Source organism: Phyllobates terribilis, unplaced genomic scaffold, assembly GCF_046119375.1.
Source record: "Phyllobates terribilis strain yellow unplaced genomic scaffold, ASM4611937v1 Scaffold_7__3_contigs__length_470593459, whole genome shotgun sequence".
Lineage (NCBI taxonomy): Eukaryota > Metazoa > Chordata > Amphibia > Anura > Dendrobatidae > Phyllobates > Phyllobates terribilis.
Window position 1 is genome coordinate 107,070,330 of NW_027362767.1, and position 22,006 is coordinate 107,092,335.

General features: G+C 46.1%; 1 long non-coding RNA gene across 1 annotated transcript in view; it reads right to left on the reverse strand.

Annotated features, from left to right (window-relative positions):
* Positions 1–17,753, reverse strand: part of LOC141152920 (uncharacterized) — a 737,638-nt gene extending 719,885 nt beyond the window's left edge. The window contains exon 1 of the long non-coding RNA XR_012247198.1: positions 17,655–17,753. This is a non-coding gene — a long non-coding RNA (uncharacterized lncRNA). The remainder of the gene's footprint in view (positions 1–17,654) is intronic.
* Positions 17,754–22,006: the final 4,253 nt, after the last annotated feature.

Genomic DNA, 22,006 nt, shown 5'->3' on the forward strand with positions numbered 1-22,006 from the left:
CCTGTCGAATTGAAGATGAAGTCCAGGCTACAGCTGTTCTCTGGCTTCTTTTTCCTCTTCAATTCGACAGGAGTCGGGGACAGGGACGCCAGCGCTGATTGGGCGCTGGCATCACGTGTCACAACAACCGCACGGGAGCCCTGGAGAGAGCGAGTGCTGACACAGAGGGAACGGTGCAGGCACAGGAGGCGAATATAGACTTTTTTATTTTATCAGGGCCAAGCGTGGGGTATGAGAAGGAGTTGTACAAGTAGTGGACAACTTCTTTAAATTATTAACAAAATTGGTTGTGGAAATATGTGACAAATAGGGACGTATTTACACTAAGGCCATGTTCACACGTTCAGTATTTTTCAGTATTTTACATCAATAAGTAAAAAAAAATAAGCGGTGCACGTGTTTCTATTATACTTTTCCTCTGATTTTGGCTTACAAGTACTTATATAAAATACTGACCAAATACTGAACGTCTGAACGTGGTCTTAGTGAGCAGAACATCATGAGTTGTAATTACGGCCCTGCTTCTGTGTAAGGCTACTTTCACACTATGTTTCAAACTCTTTTTCTGTGCACAGAACTCTGGTTGAGCCATTGAGTGTAATGAGCAAACATCGTCCAAAGTCTGCAACTTTGTATTTTGTTTGCTTTTCTTTTCCATCTGTGGCCGCTTTTTATGCTGGGTACAATAGTGACTGACTTTAGAATCCATTTTTCTGATTACATGCAATGGCCCTATTAGGGTTCCACCTTGGATATGGACAGAGTCCCCTGACATAGACAGCAAAGGAGTCTTAAAGGGACTCTGTAGGCACAAAATAACAGTTCAAACCAAGTACAGGCACTCGGTGCATCATGCCGTGGCCAAGAATTTATATACACCTTCCCCACCTGCTTATTTTCCATCTCTACACCCTTCTCCAGCTCTATGAAACTAGAGCTGTCAATTAAAGAAAAGGGGGTGGAGATGGAGAGAAAACAAGCAGGTGGAAAGGTGTCCTTAAATATTTGGCCATGACAAGGTGCACCGAGCGGCATGACTTAGTTTGAACAGTCATCCTGTGCTGACAGAGTCCCTTTAAACATCCTAAATTCTCCCTTATCGGATTCCTTTTTTCCTGCTCTGACTATATTCAAAAAATTTGTTAAAAAAGTAAAGACCAGTAATGTATTTTTTTGTGTGTTTCATTGAAAGTACATGTGTGGTACAATATGAGGATGCAATTGTTACCTTTTTGCATCAGATCTTCACTTACGTGTTATTTCAAAACATTACATAAAATAACCATTGGACAAGAAAAAAAATGATGGAAAAGTGGCAGCAACATTATTTTGCCCTATTATACTTTCTATTGTGCTGTAATTACTATTTTTCTATATTAATTATACTAAGTAATATGCAATGCGCTATCCTTTAATTCGTTAATGGAACGCTTCCGAATTCTAATTCGACTAGAAGAACTAATAAATGTTACAATACTTGGGAATAAATCTCCTCTTCTGCATCCCAGTCACCTCCATGTGCCCCCGCCCCGGTGTTCCCTGTGCAGTCCTATAGGGGACATCGGTGCAGACGCTCCCCCCAGCCATTCACCTGTCGTTGCAGCAGTCTGTCGCAGCATGCACTCAGGCATGTTTGGCAATGTCTGTTTATAGCATCTGTCAGCCGATACACAAGAAACAAAAAGACTCATGAAAACTGATCTGCTCCTTTTTGCTGAATATTTAATGCTGGCTGCACCTAAGAAAAGGCGAAAAAATCTTTTCTTTTTTTTTTTTCCCATGCTTGTCTTCTTGCCCTCTTTAATTTTCCCTCGGGAAGGATGGGTTTCAGCCTTGGTTGCTTGAAGAGCCCATTTACTCGGAAAAGATCTTTAATAACCCCCTGTTTTGGCGTTCTTCCTGTCTCTGCAAGAGTACATTTATTTCATCCTAGCCACCTTCTAGCAGACTTTTGTGTATATATTTTCAGGGAAATTTGATTGCTTGTATAGATTTTTAAATCAGTTTTTCGGATCAAGTTCAGAAATATGTAAACTGTTTTCCTTGTTGCGAGCAACTCTGTAATGAGTCTCTTTCAATGGCATCAAGTGATCTCCAAGCAAGGCCTAAGCAGATTAAAGCAGGCAGTAATTGGAAAGCAAGTAACCTTTCCAAGACCAATTGCAAGAAATTTAAGCCTCCTTCCAAATGTTTATTAAATTGAGGCCATATTCACACTTATTGTGGTCTGAAATATGAACCAGTATTTTCTGTCCTGGGGTGACTGACTTTATAGAACGTTAATGTACTCATAATGTACAATATTGTATGGCTGTTTTAGATGGGCAGAAGTGGTGATTACATTTGGATTGAATAAACTGCATTAAAGACCGTTCTTCCCCCAGCAAAGGCCGATGGAACAAGAAATACACTTAAAACATTCGGCTTCTTCTGGCTCACCGCATATAACCCGTTCCATGCTGGGCTGATCAGCAAGTCATTGCTTTACAGAAAAAGACTGGTACATTGGAAATAATGGCTTGTGTAGGCCAACCCTGGGAATATGGGGCACAGGCAATTCTGCGTCTCTCTTTACTATTACATATACAATAGTTGCACCATTACAAATTAATATATAGTTTCTCCTACCCTTTTTTTGCCTGTAACGCCCACCCCATGTTTTTTATTTCTAATATACATGTTTGTGACGAACAGGGTGCTGTAAATGAGATAATCACATTTATTATGCACATGCCGAGATAAGACCGGGCTTCATATGGCAGTAATGGCTCGGAATATTGTTGTTGTTATTCTTTATATGGTGAGAACAGATTCTGCAGAGTTGTTACAAAATAACTAAAAATTTATAAATATATAAAATTACTAGTTTTGATTTTAAAACAAAAAAAAAACAGGTACAAATATAAGCTTGTGGAAAGACATATAGTTAATACTAAAGGGGTTGTCCACCTTTAGGGACTTTTTTTTTACGTAAAGGGAATCTGTCAGCAAGTTTTTGCTACTACACCTGAGAGCAGCGTAATCTAGGCAAAGAGAAGCTGAATCCAATGATGTATCACTTAGATTACTGGGTGCAGCGGTTGTGACGCAATCAGAGCTTTTAGATTTAGATTGAAGCAGAGCTGAGGAAGCTAACCCCGCCCACACCACAGCTAACCCCGCCCACACCAGGCTCTCTGTGTACAAAGTCTATAGACAGTGAGGTGCTTAGTTGCCAGACTAGTCCAGCAATGTTAATCCCTTAGTGATAAATCCTTCACAGTTAGTAAACAGCAGCACGCACTTTGACAAGTGACACATTCCTGAGTTCTGTGTTTCAGCCTCTATATCCTGTTGTCTTCAGAATACACAGCAAAAACCTGCTGACAGATTCCCTTTAGATGCATAAATGTAAGGCTAAAAATGATTTCTGCTATTTAATTTCATTCAATATTTTGCACTGTTTGACTTTTATAGATTTTTTGTTTCCTGCACATTAAAGTTGGATGTGGTCTGTGGCCATAAATCGCCTTAGAGTATAAGAAACACTCCAATTGGTACCATCAGAACAGATTGATGGATTTCCCAGTCCCAGCAAAGTGAATGAGAATCCTGATGTCTCATGCACACATTGCTTATTTGTGACTTGCAGATTTAAATCTGTAGCAGGTCAATTCTTTCAGTGTTTTTGCTGCAGATTTCACCCAAACTAATGAGTGTGGGAAAATCTGCCCAGAAAATACAAGGAAATAACGCAGCAAAAACGTATGTTTTTGCTGCTGCCTTTCTCCTGCCAAGAGATGCAGAAATCACTGCACCAAATCATTAATGTCTGTACGTACCCTGAAGGCTCAAGCAGACGTCTGCGCAAACCGCTAATGCTGCTCTCCGGACCTTAACATGAGAGCTTCATGTATGTGCAGTATGCATGTGAGGCTGTCACACTTGGGTCGGTAGAGCCGCGGCCCGTCCATGCATTGCGGTACAATCTCGGACCGATTTGCACAGATGTCTTCATGACCCTTAAACTGAGGAATAGAAAAACGATTTGGCAGATCTACTAAGTTTCCAGGCCAGTTATTGGCTAAATTTCCTTTTCTTTTAACATGATCTAATAAACTGTTGTTTTTAACCATATTTTTTTTCTTGGTTTGAATTTGCTGCTGGATAATCTTTCTTCTATTACTTGGACAACTTACTTACAGCTGACCAAAAGGGGTTGTCCACTGCTAGGACAAACCCTTCTTCATCTAAATGTTTGGCCTTGATAAAATAAAAGTATATACTCACCTCCTGTGCTGGCGCCATTTCAGCAGTGTCGGTAATTACAATCCCAGGGCTCTCGTGCAGTTGTTATTACACCTGAGCCCGGCGCCCATTCAGCGCTGGCTTCACTGTCCCTACCTTCGGACAAATCCTACATCAAGATGAAGTGAGAGAGCAGCCGCAGCCCTGACCTCCTCTTGATGTTCGATTTTTCCGAAGACGGGAACAGCGCTGATTGGGCGCCAGCCTCACATGTCATAACAACCAAAGAAGAACCCTGTGAACGCAAGTGCCGACACCGCTGGAACGGTGCCGGCACGAGAGGGGAGTATAAACTTTTTTATTTTATCATGGCCAAGTGTGGGGTATGAGAAGGGGTTGTTGAAGTAGTGTACAACTTCTTTAAGTCTTCCTCTGTGCACCGTCCATGGGATATGTCCATTACTAAAGATACCATTAAGGGTGAGCGGAAAACTACCTATTTTAGGTATATCTTAGGAAAGTCATAAAATGTTCTTGATTTCTTCAATGACTCTTGCTCTTTGATAAAGTTGAAGCATATTTAAACTGTCTAGTCTGAGGTTAGAAATGTGCTCCAAAATTTTGGAACATTTTTGGCAGTTGGCCATATCTCTTTCCATTGAAGCTTTGCCCCTTTGTCCTATGAACCACAGTAAGAGAGCAGTCAGACATGCACGGACTGGCCGGCGGCTCTCCTGACCTGAGCGTGGCAGCTGCGTAGAAATACAGGCTGTCACACTCGAGTCAGGAGTGCTGCCGGCCAGTCCGAGCATTGCGATACAATCATCATCCGTGTTATAAGGCCGTCCGACTGCGCCCTTAGTGTCTAAAACGAATGATAAATATTTTGCAAGGAATTTAAGACCATTTTTTGTGATGATTTATTATAGTAAATCTGCTCAATATCTCAATCAGCCCTAGACACGGTTGACAATGCAACAATGTAATTAAAAAATCCCTCAAATTTCTGATTCCCATATTTTCAAAAATAGCACATCCCCTCTAATTGCTGCACAGGTAAATAATTGATCCACATAATATGGCATATTTTCATCACATTATGATCTGAATCATGGACCAAGCAAAGTTTGCTTATATAGTTCAAGTAGACACATCAGTAGATGAGTGTTCATAATTGACCCAGGGGTATGGAGAGGTGTTACAGATCCTCTGCTCCTCAGTGTCATTCAACAGTAGAAAAATGTCTTTAAAAGATTTTATCTGTTTCTGTATCTAATTCTCCTTATTAGTCCTAATATTAATAGAGGTGTGTGTGATATCTTTCTTCAGCACAGCATGCCCGAGGCTCCGTCCTTCCCAGCAGTTCCATATCAGATCCTATTAACATCACATGTCACTGCTTAATTGCATTATTACAAGTGAAGAAATTGCAGCACATCTCTAATTGGACTTGCTAAGATATGACCCAGCATCAGATTTGTCTTAAGATTTATATTGTCACAAGACGTTTATACCATCAACCCTTTCAGTTGTTATTACTATTTATGGGAAATGCAGACATCAACCTAAATATTACGTATATTTTAATACAACCGTATTTGTTTCCAAAAGGAAATCTGTGCTGATAATAGCCAATGTGTTCTCATAAGAATATATTAGAAACTAGAAATTTGTCGAATTTGCAAAGTAGGTGCAAGAAATCTCATTGTCAGGTGCTGGATTCAAGCCCCTAGCGATTCTGCTTTCTTACGCATGGGAGTCATACTTTATTTTTATTGTTCTTTGGAGAAACAGAAAAGATTCATTCATTCAATGTATATAGGAGCCTTATTAACAGCCTATTACTACTACTACACTTACTAGCACTTCTCATCAGTTTATTGGAAAAGTTATCCTTGTGTACCAATAAGAAAAGGGCACAAAGACTGGTTATATCAGTGACAATCCTACATTTGGGTCCCAAAGACACTCTCTTTCTGTCCAGGTAGATCAGTGTTTCGCAAACTCTAGTCCTCAGGGGCCCCAACACATCATGTTTTCAGGATCTCCTTAGTATTGCTCAGGTGAGGGAACCTGTGACAATTTCTGATGTCTTGATAATAATCCCATCACCTGTGCAATACTACGGAAATCCTGAAAAAAGATCTGTTTGGGACCCTGAGGACTGGCGTTTGGGAAACTCTGATGTAGATCATATAACATTTGATTTTTTTGAAGGCAAAATTTTAGTAAGGGTATATTCGCACGGTTTTTTTTTTGGTCATCTATTTGTAGTGGATTCTGCTTTAACACTATCTGAATAATTATCCTATTCATTCCAAAGGAAAAACACGCCTATAGTATATTTTTTTTCCGTGTGTTTGCTCCATTTAACTACTGAATCAATTGAAATGCCCCATGCACAAAAATAGCACTAAAAACATCAGAAAGCACGCAAAAAGCTTAGCTTTTCTAAGCATTAAAAAGTGGATTTTTTTCAACTAAAATAACCTTCTGAGTAAATACAGTATACCCTAACAAGCCCAGAAACATCAACCTGCTTCCCTGGCTTGTACTTAGACCTTTCGCATACCAAAGTTTATATAGAAAATGCCAAAATTTACAAATTTTGTTTATTATGATCCCTTAGTTCCAGCCACTATCACATTTTAAGTCTTGGGCAGTGTTTTTGGTGTAAGTTGCTAAGTTGCATATGACAGTGCAGTAATCAACCTTCAGGACTCAATCACACGAGCATATACATCGGATGAGTGCTCTCTGATGCTTTATAGGATAGCACTCGGACAAATGTTATACTATAGGGCAGTGTAAATTTGCAATTTTTTTTTCTCATGCCGATTCGGCATGCTGTAAGTGGCTCCATATATCAGATCACTCGCAGTCATACTAGTCTATGGGTGCGTATAAAATATCAGACCTCATCAGATGTCATCTGAGTCACAGACAATGGTAAAGATGGAGAAATTAAGTTCTCCGTCTTCTCCTCACCTGGGATACGATTTTCTCATGAAAGCCAAAATTAGATCACAGTAAACTGACACTCGACTCAAACTCTGACATTTATATAATCGAGCCGATCCTCTCGCATGAGAGAATTATCGCTCGTGTGACCCCGGCCTTAAAGGGGTTGTCTGGGACCCAACTACAGATGGCCTATTCTCAGGATAGGCCATAATTGGCAACTCTCCTGAGGATTTCGTTTGTATTCTGGAAAAAGGTGAAACCTCCCTCCTGGAAGAGTGTAAAAATATCAATGATGTCCAGCAACACCAATCGGATCCTGTCAGAAGGCTGTTATAGTAGGGCTATACCATCTTTAAAAAGGGCCTTTCACCACTTTTGTCACGTTAAACTGCCTTCCTCATGCTTAAGGGGCTGAAGAGCTGAATAAAACTTATTTTTAATTTTTTTAAATTTTCCTCTCCATTGCAGAGATATTGGCTGCTAAAATTTAGGGTGCCTAATATGCTAATTTTCCCTTCAACCAAAGAGAAGATATTCAGAGACTCTTCTCTGGGGGCACTTATAATTCTCCAGAAGGAAAAAAAGTAAGAAGGCAAGTAGGAAACAAAAAGTAAACACCCAAAAAGAAAGTTAAAACCAGCTTTTTCACTGTGATTTGATGTGTATAACCTTATCACATTGAGATCTTTTCACTCCTGGGGCTTACTGTCATTACAGGTACTGGGAGAGGGGAGCTGTGCTGTAATGTCATTACATACAAAGCTCTGCATCTATCCATGGTGTCAGGGAATAATGTCCCTATACCTGGGATAGATCCAGAGCATTGTATGTGACTAACACTGCTAGCTCAACCATCTTCATCACTGCTCATTGCCGCAGCTCTCTTCCAGGGCTGTCATGTCATTACATACAATGCTCTGCATTTATCCCGGGTATTTAGGAATAATACCCCAATATCTAGGATAGATCTTCAGTGTTGTATGTAGCAAATGACCCGCCCCCTGGGCCGTGGGGCACTCGGAGCCGGGCAATCGGGAAACGATGGGGGTAGTAGTGGCAACCCGGTTCCGTGGCTCAGGGTGGTCAGACCATTGGTAGTCTGCCATGCGCTGTTGGTAATGTCCGACTACGCCACCCGTGGATTGCGGTCAGTGCGAACCGCCGCTGCAAGGCAGACCGCTGGGGCTGATGGTGTATGCAGCTGGGGTAGTGTGACTCCCCACGGGAAGAGTGCGGCCCCAGGGCAGTATAGTAGAAGATGGGGGTGATGGTGTAGGGCGTCCCAGCGCCGTTAGTGCTGGAGGAGCAAGGAGCACACAGACAACAGGTTGCAGTCCAGGGTCTTTACTCGAACAGGTGAACTGACCCACAAACAGGCCCGGCTAGGAGGGGTGCCTGGACGTCTGAGAGCAAACGGGAAATTGGCCCTGGTCAAGGTGAGGGTGTAGGCCTACCGTGCTCTCTGCACTCCTTCTGGCTATTTCCTCCTTATAGGGTAACAGTCCACGTTCCCGAGCTCACCGTGTCTTCTCGCCCGTATGGCCTGCAACTTGGGTCCCTTTCTATTCCCGGCCTGTTACGGCTTTGCTGGTCCCTTCTGGTGTGGCGGAACCTCCGGGCTTCTTAGGCCAAGGAACATACAGTCCCCTGCGGACTGGTTATCTGCTGTAGGACGTGGAATCCTCACAGCCTCAGGCGCCAAAGTCTGGTAAATTGGGTTCTTTGTCTGCCAGGACAGGTGCACTTCACCTCTTGTCCCTGGCTTGTGGCTCTCCTACAGCCACAAGTCCTCTTAGGGTGCAGTACAACTGTCTCTCCCTGCTCTGGGACACCTCTCAATCCAGAGACAGGTCGTCCAGTTCTCCCTAACCCTTCCCCCAGTTCCAGCTTTTATAGGGGCAGCCTGCTCCCCCTACTGGCCTGAGACAGGAGGTATTGCATGCTAATGTTCCCCTGACCAGAGAACCTCCCCCTTGCTCTCAGACACAGCTTTATTATATTTGTGGCATCCAGGCCAGGGTGACACATTCCCCCCTAGTAGAATTTAATACTCCGGGACTAAACAGTAAACAAAGATAATATACATGACTATAAAACATTAGTAGACAAACGACGCACAGGTTGAGTTCTTAAGGTCACAGTGTGGTCTGTGACCGGGTGTCCATCTCACCAACACAACGGGGAGCCTTAACCAGGTGGGGGTCTGTCCTAGCCCCAAGTCCTTTACAGCCTTAGTTCATTCCTTGGTCAGGCTCTGAACGCAGTCCATACAAAGTCCCGGTTATTAAAAGTCCATAACCTTTGAGTCCGTATGTTAACTATAAAAAACTGAAACACAGAATTACCAATCATGCATGTAACTTTGCAAACATTTCAACACTTGGCAACAAGGTTATTTACAGTTTTAGTGCACCCTATATTCTTCAGCGAGCGGGTATCTGCCCCTTTGTGCTCCTGGTTGACGTGCGTAACCCACTGTCTGGTGGTGGACCGACCTGGCTTTCCCCACTAGCGTTAGGGGTACAGCTACCAGCTGGACTTACAGGAAGGGCAGGCAGCTGTCTGCGGGTCCTTTGGCTTACCGCAGGCATGAAAGGCTCACTGTCAGCAGAGGGTTGACTCTCCTGGGCTGCTGGTACCGGCTCTTCCGCCTCTGGAACTGATTGCTCTTCTTCGCCTTCCGGCTCTGGTGTAGGTTGTTGCTGAGCCGGTTGCAGGAAATGCAGGACGGGTACCACTATGGCATCGTTTATTCGAGTCCAGGACTGAGGGAACTCTCCGAGAACGGTGCTGATCATTTCTTCCTTGTTCTCTGCGGGATCAAGGTCATTTTGATCCTCTTCTGCACTACGGAGTTGCTCGGGGCATCTTTTAAGGTGGTCTCTGGAGATGGTACTAGTGGTTTCTCCTCCATACCTGGTGATCACGCACACCTTCGAGTTGTCGTGGTCAGACTGCAGTACGGTGTAGGGTTCCCTTTACCACTGGTCATCCAACTTATGTAGCCTTCTCTTTCGCTTCAGGACCTGCTCACCAGGTTCTAGGGGACCATCAGGGGCGTGTTGGTTGAAGAGTCTTTCTTGCTTTTCTCTCACCTGGGCCAGGCTCTTCTCCACACTCTCCTGTACCTTCTTGTACTGCAGTCACCTCTCCGTATCCCAGTCCGCATCCGAGGAGGTGTCCTCAAGTGTTAGGACTCCCATCTCCAGGTCTACGGGCAGCTTACCTGGTCTAGCTCGCATCAGGTAAGCCGGGGTGCAGTTTGTAGCATTCACCGGGATATGGTTGTATAAGTCTATTAGATCCGGCAGTTTTTCTGGCCACAGGCTGCGTTCCTCCAGGGGCAATGTCTTCAGGAGATCAATGACTATATTGTTCATTTTCTCACACATCCCGTTGGTTTGTGGGTGGTAAGGCGTTGTCCGAATCTTCTTACAGCCATAGAGGTTGCAGAACTCTTGGAAGATTTCAGCCTCGAACGCTGGACCCTGGTCTGTCAGGACCTGTTCCGTATACCCGTGTGGACGGCAGAAGTATTGCTGGAAGGCTCTGGCCGCTGTTTGGGCTGTCAAGTCATTTACCGGGACCACCACTAGAAAATGGGAATAGTGGTCCACGATTGTCAGGGCATAGATGTATCCTGACCGGCTTGGAGCCAATGTGACGTGGTCCAGAGCTACCAGCTCAAGAGGCTGCGTGGTGACGATGGGCCTCAAGGGTGTCTTCTGGCTGGCACGATCCTTCCTCCTTAAGTTACAAGGGCCACAGTCCCTGCACCACTTCTCTACAGCCCCTCTCATGCTGACCTAAAAGAACCGTCCTCTTAGCAGGAACTCCAGCTTCTTCCAACCGAAGTGCCCCGATCTGTCATGGTGAGCCCCCAGGACCATAGCTGCATCCCGCCTTGGGACCACAACTTGCCAGGTCAGCTCGTGTGTCCGGTGGTTGACAAGTCTTCTGCACAGCTTGCCTTCATAGAGGAACAGCTTGCTCTTCTCTTTCCATAGCTGCTTGGAGCATCCGGATCTAAGCGGGCGTCTTCCTGGGTCAGCAGATCTTTCACCAGGCGGATTGCAGGGTCACTATCTTGGGTCTCGGCCCAGCTGTGGTGAGGTAGGGGATTGATCATAACGGTTGTTAAATCTTCCTCCTTCACGCAGTGGGAGTATTGAGCGGCCCCATACCGGTGAAACGAGGGGAGTTCTACCTCCTCCAGCTCTTCTGGGTCTTCGTCACCTTCAGGTAAGTGAGGCATTCTCGATAGGGCGTCAGCGTTGGCATTGGTTATGCCTGCCCGGTACTTGATCACGAAATCATAATTGGAGAGACGGGCTATCCACCGCTGTTCCAGGGCACCAAGTCTTGCACTGTCTAGGTGTGTTAACGGGTTGTTATCCGTATACACAGTGAACTTTGCGGAGGCCAGGTAATGCTTCAAGCGTTCCGTTACGGCCCACACCACTGCCAAGAATTCTAGCTTGAAGGAGCTGTAATTCTCCGGGTTCCTCTCGGTGGGCCTCAGCTTCCAGCTGACGTACGCGATCACCCTTTCTCTGCCCTGTTGGTTTTCTGACAGTACGGCTCCCAGTCCCACATTACGGGCGTCTGTGTGGAGAATAAAAGGCTGGCCATAATCAGGGTAGGCCAGGATCTCATCCCCTGTGAGGGCCATCTTCAACTGGCGGAAGGACTCCTCTTCCAGTTTATCCCACTTGAAGGGTGGCTTTTGGCTTCTGGACTTAGACTGTCCTATCAGGAGGTCCTGCATAGAAGCTGCTATCTTAGTGAACCCGGGGATGAACCTTCGGAAGTAGCCTACCAACCCGAGGAACTGCCTCACTTCTTTGATGTGCGAGGGGCTTGGCCAGCTCTTGATTGCTGTGACCTTGTCAGAGTCGGGGGCTACTCCTTCCGTACTTACCACGTGCCCTAGGTACTGGACCTTTGGTTTCAACAGGTGACACTTTCACCTTCAGGCCATAGCCTGCCAGGGCTTCGAACACCTCGGCCAGGTGCTTTAGATGGTCCTCGTAAGTCTTCGAATAGACGATCACGTCGTCCAGGTAAAGGAGGACCGTCTCGAAGTTTCGGTGCCCTAGACAGCATTCCATCAGCCTCTGGAAGGTCCCTGGTGCATTGCAGAGCCCGAAGGGCATACAGTTGAACTCGCTCAGTCCCATCGGGGTGGTGAAGGCGGTCTTCTCCTTGTCAGCCTCTGCCACAGGAACCTGCCAGTACCCGCTAGTAAGGTCCAAAGTAGAAAAGAAGTAAGCTGATTTTAGTGTGGCTAAAGACTCCTCTATTCTAGGCAGCGGATATGCGTCTTTGTGGGTTATACGGTTGATTTGTCTATAGTCTACGCACATTCTCATGGTGCCATCTTTCTTTTTCACCAGAACCAAGGGGACTGACCAGGGGCTACAGCTATCTCTAATGACCCCAGCGTCTTTCATTTCTCTTAGCATGCCCTTTGCGTTCTGATAATGCGCAGGGGGTACAGGTCTGTGTCTCTCTTTTATTGGTGGGTGGCTCCCTGTGGGGATGTGGTGTTCTATCCCTTTTACTCTTCCGAAGTCTAGTGGGTGCTTACTAAAAATTCTCTCGTACTCCTGTACCACCCGGTAGGCTCCTTGTTTTTGGTGCAGGGGAGTGGAGTCAGCACCCACATGGAGTTTCTGGCACCAGTCCTCCTTTTGTTTCTGGGAGCCATTACCCTCCGCCTGTGGAGATGAAGGCAAGGGTTCCACGGCCCTGATAGCTTTGTGCTCAACCGCAAACAGTTTGGCAAGTGTAGCGTAGCTGGGTAAATGTACCTCCCTCTCCCCAATGTTGAGGATGCGGACAGGCACCCTCCCATGACGGACATCAACCACCCCCCGGGCTGTCAAAATGGTGGGCCTGCTGTCCGAGTACACGGGTTCTACCATGGCTTGGTAGTCTCTACCTCTCAACCCGATTGCAGTCCGACACCAGATCATCATTTCACTTTTGGGAGGCATGGAAATGGGGAATGGGTCACTCATTCTTACGCTACCGATCTCACCAACAGACAGTTCTACTTGCTGCCGTCTCATCAGGGCTTTTATCTCTTTGTTGAGGACTCTCTGTTGGCTGGAACTAGCATTCACCGCCACCTGTTGTAGAATTACAATTTCCTCTGAAAGACAATTTTCAATCACGTTAGTACCCACAGTTATTTTAGGGTGACTTTCACGACGGTCGATGTCCACAATAATCACTCCCTGTGCCGGTAGTTCAACTTTACCAATCTTAATGGTCATCTCTTTGAACCCCATCTGTGGCACGGGCAAGCCATTACTGGCAATGATGCTCAAGTCACTGTCTGGATACCGTGTTATATCAGCATCAGTCCAATACTGCTTAAAAAGTACATAAGGGATAGTAGTTACTTGCGACCCGGTATCCAGCAAGGCACTCATGGGGATACCGTCCAGCACCACGGGTAAAACCGGGCGCCCCCCAATGTACTTATTGCGCCAATTGTAAGGGCCTGGTGATCTTATGCCTGAGGGTTGGCCCTCTGCCCCAGGTTGGACCCGTTTAAATTACAGTACCTGGAAATGTGTCCGGGCTGGTTGCATCGACTGCAAATGGGCTGTCCATCCTCTGTGTAGCGGTCTGTGGGCCTCCCTCGGAACGACGGGGTCCTCCACTGTTGACGCCACGGGACATCCTCCGGACTTGAAGCCAACTCGATGGGTCTTGACGGGTCCACTTATAACGCCTGGACGGTCCTGGTCAACGCCGCGACGCTCCTGGTCAGCTCCTGGACTTGGTGATGCAGATCTTTCGACGGGGCTTGGTTCAGGGCCTGTGCATCGGCCCCCACAGAGTCCATAGAGGAGGGCGCCGCCTCCTGGTGGTAGGTGAGAGCAGGGCGCCGGGGGTTTATAGCGCCACTTGTTGCGGGTCCACGGAGCACCCTTATGGCCCTGTCCTTGAATTGGGCAAAGGTCAGGTCAGGGTTCTGAAAGAACATGAGGCGCAGCTGGGTCCTGTGGGCGCTAGACAGCAGACCTTCTATGAACTGCTCTGTTAGTAGCTTATCCGTATCCTGCACGCTGCCAGGGTCAGCTTGTTGGATGGCCCTCAAGGCTTCCTGCAAATTTAGGGCATAGTCTCTGATGCTGTCCTGTGTCCGCTGCTTACATCCATAGAACCTCATTTTAATTTCAGCGGAGGTACGTGTGTCAAAGGTACCCCACAGCCGGGCCAGAATACCCTTCACAGTTCTTTTCTCCTCAGCGGGCCATGACTTTACCTCCCTTTGGGCTGCGCCAGTTAACTGCCCTGTCAGTATGCTAACCTTCTGTTCCTCTGTCAGGGGGTAAACTTGGAATAAACTGTACAGCCTTTCCTTAAAGTCAGTTAGGGCATGGGGCTCCCCTGAATACTTAGGCAGCCAGGCCGCTCCAGGGATGTAAGGCAGGTGAAAATGGCATCACCGCTGCTGCAGCTGCGCTGGTAGTAGTGGGCGCCTCCGTGTCCGACATCTTCCTCCCCCCTAGTTAAGCGTGGCCTACCTTCCGACGATCCTCTTCTGTAGGCCGCGGCTCCGCTGGTGCTGCTCTGGACGAGGACGTCGTGTCCTGGTGACGTCAGCGTCGCTCTCTCTCCCTTCCAGGACCTTGCGCAGCGTCGGTGCGTGGGGCGAAGCTTCGGGTCTCGCGCGGTTTGGACGTCCACGCCCCTCTTCTTCCTGCGTGGCATCCTGAAGATGGCGTCCGATGGCGGGAAAACGGCTGAAGATGGCGGGAACCGACAGAAGATGGCGGGAGACGGCTCCGGATGGCGGGAAACCTCTTCTTCAGGTACGTGTACAGTCTTTTTCAGGCACGCAATACCCGTTTGTGGCGGGTTGGTTACTATCCTGCCGACTACGCCAAAGCTGACTCGCCCCCTGGGCCGTGGGGCACTCGGAGCCGGGCAATCGGGAAACGATGGGGGTAGTAGTGGCAACCCGGTTCCGTGGCTCAGGGTGGTCAGACCATTGGTAGTCTGCCATGCGCTTTTGGTAATGTCCGACTACGCCACCCATGGATTGCGGTCAGTGCGAACCGCCGCTGCAGGGCAGACCGCTGGGGCTGATGGTGTATGCAGCTGGGGTAGTGTGACTCCCCACGGGAAGAGTGCGGCCCCAGGGCAGTATAGTAGAAGATGGGGGTGATGGTGTAGGGCGTCCCAGCGCCGTTAGTGCTGGAGGAGCAAGGAGCACACAGACAACAGGTTTCAGTCCAGGGTCTTTACTCGAACAGGTGAACTGACCCACAAACAGGCCCGGCTAGGAGGGGTGCCTGGACGTCTGAGAGCAAACGGGAAATTGGCCCTGGTCAAGGTGAGGGTGTAGGCCTACCGTGCTCTCTGCACTCCTTCTGGCTATTTCCTCCTTATAGGGTAACAGTCCACGTTCCCGAGCTCACCGTGTCTTCTCGCCCGTATGGCCTGCAACTTGGGTCCCTTTCTATTCCCGGCCTGGTACGGCTTTGCTCGTCCCTTCTGGTGTGGCGGAACCTCCGGGCTTCTTAGGCCAAGGAACATACAGTCCCCTGCGGACTGGATATCTGCTGTAGGACGTGGAATCCTCACAGCCTCAGACGCCAAAGTCTGGTAAATTGGGTTCTTTGTCTGCCAGGACAGGCGCACTTCACCTCTTGTCCCTGGCTTGTGGCTCTCCTATGGCAACATTTTCTCTTAGGGTGCAATACAACTGTCTCTCCCTGCTCTGGGACACCTCTCAATCCAGAGACAGGTCGTCCAGTTCTCCCTAACCCTGCCCCCAGTTCCAGCTTTTATAGGGGCAGCCTGCTCCCCCTACTGACCTGAGACAGGAGGTATTGCATGCTAATGTTCCCCTGACCAGAGAACCTCCCCCTTGCTCTCAGACACAGCTTTATTATATTTGTGGCATCCAGGCCAGGGTGACACACAAACACTGCTTGCACAATCATCTTCATTACTGCTCTCCGCTGCTGCTCTCCTCTCCCAGCACTGTCATGTCATTATGAACAACTCTCGGATTTATCCCAGGTACTGAGGAATAATGCACCGAAATCTGGGACAGATCCTGAGCGATGTATGTGACAAACGCTGCTTGTATGATCATCTCCATCACTGCTTCCCGCTGCAGCTCTCCTCTTCCAACACTGTTACATCATTACATTCAACACTTTGGATCTATCCCAGGTGTTGAGGAATCATTCCCCAATATCTGGGATAGATCCAGAGAGTTTTACATGACAAACACTGCTCACGTGATCATCTTCATCACTGCAGCACTCCTCTGTAACGACATGACAGTGCTGAGAGAGGAGAGCAGTAGTGGGGAGCAGTGATGAAGATTGTGATAAATATAGACACATGAATCTTACAAGATCACAGTGAAAAGCATTGTTCTGACCTTCTCTGGAGGCATTTTCTTTTCTTTTGTATGACACTGCTTTCTAATGATTGGTCAACGTCAAACTGGTTGAAAAAGTAAACATTCCCCGAAAAAAAATCTTTGTTAACCCTTTGGTTGAAGGAGTGAAGGGGAAAGTATCATATTAAGAAGACAATATTTCTGCAACGGAGAAGAGAAGTAAAAACATTGAAAACTGTGTTATCTACTTTATCACGAGGTAGTAGGCAGATTAACGTGCAAAAAGGGGTGAAAGGTCCTCTTCGTGGACAGATTAAAATGAGTATTTTTTTTTTTCAAAAGATTTCATAAACAAGGCGTTAAATCCTGCTCTTAAGATCTTATGAGGTATAAATGCACAGTACATAATAGATCTATTACATACATCCAGATGTGTGTACACACGAGTATACTAAACATGTCATATTATTTTACCATGCACAGAATCACATTCATTTGAAATGCTGACACTAATGCATCCATGGTGTTCAAATCTGAAAACTCTCTCGTCTCACCCTGCCAGCAGAATAGCTACACTTATAGAAAAAGCATTCGGTCTGCCCTAAGGAAAAATACCGCTAACAATGCTCATTTTCTCTTATGCTTTTGTTGTATTGTTTTCAGTTTACATATCATAAGCAATCTAGTTATCTACATGGTAAGTGTTTCTGCATTATGTGCAAACATAAAGGCAGGAAAATGTATTAAGATTTTAGTGTCAGCATAGTATACGGACAGTAACTATGGAAACGCCAGAGTTCAAAGAGTAAGGATATATTCTGCCTGCTAATGCTTTTTCGCTGCTAGATCGTCATTGTTATTTTAGTTATACTCTTAATATATTTTGTGGTCCTGAATAGAGACAAACACAAATATGCGTGAGTCACGTAATGGGGTCAGAGCAAATCATTAGCAAAATCGTTTCCTACCACGGTAAATCCATAAAGTGAAGTACAGATTATATATATATACTCATTTATTAAATCAGTCTTCTATTTTGCTTGTTGTACAGTATTGTACTTGCATTATAATAAATGTATATTACCTCTTCACTGTAAAGTTAAAGTTCCGCTTTCCATCACAACTTACAGAAGATGGCCAGAGCGACTCCGAGAACAGAAGAAGACGGCGGTCGGTGAGTATAATGGGACTTAAATTAGTGGCACCACTTCAGCACTGCAATAAAAAAAAACAATGGAGTGGTGTTATAACACATAGACAGGGGTATCCAGGCTTGGACTGGCCCACAGGAGAACAGGAGAATCCTCTGGTGGGCCCCCTCTTATATTGGCACAATATACTGAATCACTATGTACAAAGGCAGCATCTTATTCATTTACCAATCTACTCAGTTCATTGGTATAGAAATTTGTGATTGAGGATAATGTCACTTTTACATGTAGATGAAAAGTGGCGCCCTGGAGTTGGTTACTGGTGGACCCTTAGCACCCCAGTCCGACACTGAGTATAGCTAGGAAGAGCCAAAGAGAGACACCAAAAAAACATCCTTCCCTTGGTCAAAGTACTAGGGAAGCAAAAGGAATCTTTGCTCTGGGTGACGGATAGCGGAGCTTCAACTTTAATGTGAAGTAGTAATATGCATTTATTATAATACAAGTACAATACTGTACAACAAGCAAAATAGAAGACTGATTCAGTAAATATACAGTATGTGTGTATATATATATATATAAAAGAAAAAATATATATGTGTATATATATATGTATATATATATATATATTTTTATATATTTATATATATATATATATATATATTTATTGAAACCAGAAGTTTACATACACTATATAAAAAGACACATGTGCATGTTTTTCTCATTATCTGACATGAAATCAGAATAAACCTTTCCCGTTTTAGGTCAATTAGGATTACCATCATTTTTAATATTTTCCAAATGCCAGAATAATGAGAGAGAATGTTTTAAGGCATTTTTATTACTTACTGCAAAGTCAAAAGTTCACATACATTTCATTAGTATTTGGTACCATTCCCTTAAACTGAATGACTTGTGTCAAACGTTTGGGATCTCCTTCCACAAGCTATGTGTCAGCAGCCTTCAGAATAAATGGGGGCAGAGCAGGACCCAGACCTGACCATTCAGACACCTGCCCATCGAAATCTATACAGCCCAAAAAGGGGGGCCATACCCCTGTATGTACAAAGTACATGAAAAAACAAAGAAATTGGCTAGTACACAGCTTTAGATTTACTGTTGACACATACTTGAAGTTAAATGAAAAAGGGTTGTCTGGATGGAACAACCTGCTTAATATACAGTTGCAATAAAAAATTATTCAGTCTATTGCAAATTATTTTTATTAGCAAAATTTACAAACTTTCTGCTGTTTGAAATAAACCAGAACAATATAATTTGCTCAACAAAACTAATATAACACCCCGACAAATGTGTTTTTTTCAAGCCATGAGGAGTCTTAGCCAATCCTCATGGGCATTGCCCTCCAGTTCACTAATATTTTTGGGTTTGTTTGCTGGAACAACAGTTTTAAAACCCCATCAAATATTTACTATGGGGTTCAAGTCACCAGTACTCCAGAATCTTTCAGGATGTCTTATGAAAAAAAGCCTTGGTTGACTTTGGAGGTATGCTTAGGATCAATGTAATGTTGAAAGGTCCAGTGACCTTCAAGCTTCAGCTTTGTCACAAAAACGTGACCGTTTCTCTCAGCATTTTCTGATACTTCATTGAATTTATCTTACTCTTCACACACTGCAGGTTTCCAGTGACAGAGGAAGCAAAGGAACCTTAGCGCATCACCGAGTCACCGCCATAATAAGCAGGATGTTCTTTCCAGTGTATGCTTCATTCTTCTTCCAGGTGTACCGTTGATCCATTGGCCTGGAAAATTCCAGTTTTATTTCATTGCTCCACAGAATAGAATCCTCAAGTCTCTGTGACTTGTTTATATGGATTTGAACATTTTGGAGTTCACTTTTCTTGAACATTTCTTGGTCATTAGAGGTGCACATCTCTAAACTTTTTGGATGACAGTCTTGACTAGTGTTGAGCCACCCCCGTAGTGTTCGAGTTCGGTTCGGTTCGTCGAACACCCGTGTGTTCGCCGAACTGTTCGTCGAACTGTTCGTCGAACACCTTCGAACACCGTTAAAACCAATGGCAGGCAAACAAAAACACATAGAAACACATAGAAAACACCTTCAAAGGTGTCCAAAAGCTGACAAACTGCTCAGAAGACACAACTAACACATGGAAAAGTGACAAGTACATATAGTCATGCGAAAATAAAAGAGGTGGAGGAGTAAAAGGAGGGGGAGACACAGATATAGGCATGTCATGCCCTTCTAAAATCCAAAAAGTGAGAAGCCGACACGGCCAGTCCGCTCCTGCCCGTGCCACCTCCGTGTCGCCGGGTTTGTGCCAGAGCCGCGGTGAACCCTGATGGCCAGCCCCCCTCTCCCAATACTGGTGCCTGTCCGCTGGTGGGTCGAGCGAGCCCCCCTGTGGTGGAGGCAGCTCTAAGCTTTTTAATTTAAATTGTCTCTCTAATTTGAATGAATACACTTTAAATCCATTTACAAGGATCTATTGGAGGGCAAGTCTCATGCCAGCAGCCGCGTAATTCCAGCTCCAGTAGCGTCCACTAAAGCTGCTGCAGTTAAAAAGCTTTTATAAGGATCGAGCTCGGCTGTCCACCGCAAGGCATCCTACTGCCAGTCCCAGCCCCTATGCCTTGGGGTGCCTCCTGATGCTCTTCACTGAGTATCCCATGGTCCCGAAGCATTTCCTTTGAAAAAATTAAGTGTCTAAACTACAGGTGGTGTAGCTTGCTTAACAGCCGGGATAATCCGCTGACTAGCAGACACTGCTACTAGGCACAAAGTATTTCCTGGGCTAGATGCAGTTAAAAATTTGTAATTAGATACTCTCGTTGGATGCTGAGAAAGCATTCCATAGAGTCTCCTGGCACGCCATATATGATTCTCTTAAAAAGCTTGGGGTAGGGGTCTAGGGGACCCTTTTATAGCCAAAATCACGGCCCTGTATCGCAATACGTCACCTAGGCTGAAGATAAATGGAACTGTAGCACCCTGAGGGCTCGGTTGCTACAGACGTATTGCACCTCACCCAGAGGTGTGATATCTCACTCTCAGGTAAGGATGGAGTGTGGATCAGGACCCGACACCTGCATGCATTACACCACATTGCCGTGGGGCAGGGCGACCAATATGCCCCTGAGATGGGCACGACAGTCCCTGTCCCTGGCTGGAGTGGGGGGAGGGAACACTGAGGAAGGGGAACCCTGTAGTGCAGGAGCAGGGAGGAAGCAGTTCCTGGGTGCATTGAGAAGGGAGTATAAAAGGTGGGCACCATCTTAGTTCAGTGCAGAGAAGTCTGAGCAGAAGTGGCAGGGAGCAGGGGCTCTGCATGAGCTCTGCTCCGGAGGCGGGCCTAGTAACAGAGGCCCAGGCCTGGAAGAGGGAGAAGGGAGGAAGAGGAGCGGAGAAGGCTCCAGGAACGAGGAATGAAGGGATCCCAGGGGTGCTGTGAGTAAACTGTGAGTAAAGGCCCTGGACTGCATCACTGACTCCGTGTCGTTACTGCTGCTGCCCTGCACCATCACCCCCATCCTCCGCATACACTGCCCTGAGGCTATACTCCTCCCGTGGGGAGTTATGCTACGCTCTGCTGCACCCACAACACCAGCCTCAGCGGTCTGCCCTGTAGCGGCGGTTCACTCTGACCGCAATCCACGGGTGGCGTAGTCGGACATTTAAACATCAAAACCACATAAATAGTTCCACCACTGGTTTGACCGCCCTGAGCCACGGAACCGGGTCGCCGCCACGAAGACTGCAACCACCAGCATCCACCAAAAAGGGTCCGGCTCCGGGTGTCCCAAGGCCCAGGGGGTGCGGCAGAACATTTTCATCACCTTTCACAATCACCAAAGGGACAAGGCAGGGATGTCCTCTGTCCCCGCTCTTATACATCCTAGTGACGGAGCACCTGCTCTCATCAATTCGCCATAACCCCAATATTAGGTGGATTGAGGTGGGAGGCACCGAGTACAAGTGCTCTCTATTTGCTGATGATGTCCTAGTATATATCACTCAATCACATATATCCATCCATGCTGTTATGGCTGAAATAGATCACTTTGTTACATGGTAAAATTTTAAAATCAATGCAGCGAAGTCTGAGGCCCTCGTTGTCTCCCTCCCCAAATCCATATAGGATTCCATCCAGTCCTACTTTCCCTTTGCCTGGCCCTCACAGGGTATCAAATACTTAGGAATTCCTATTCATAGAAACCTCTCCCATCTATGTTATCTTAATTTTGGGCCCTTTATTGAACAATTCCATACAGACCACGGTTGGCAAGTTAGAACTGTAAGAT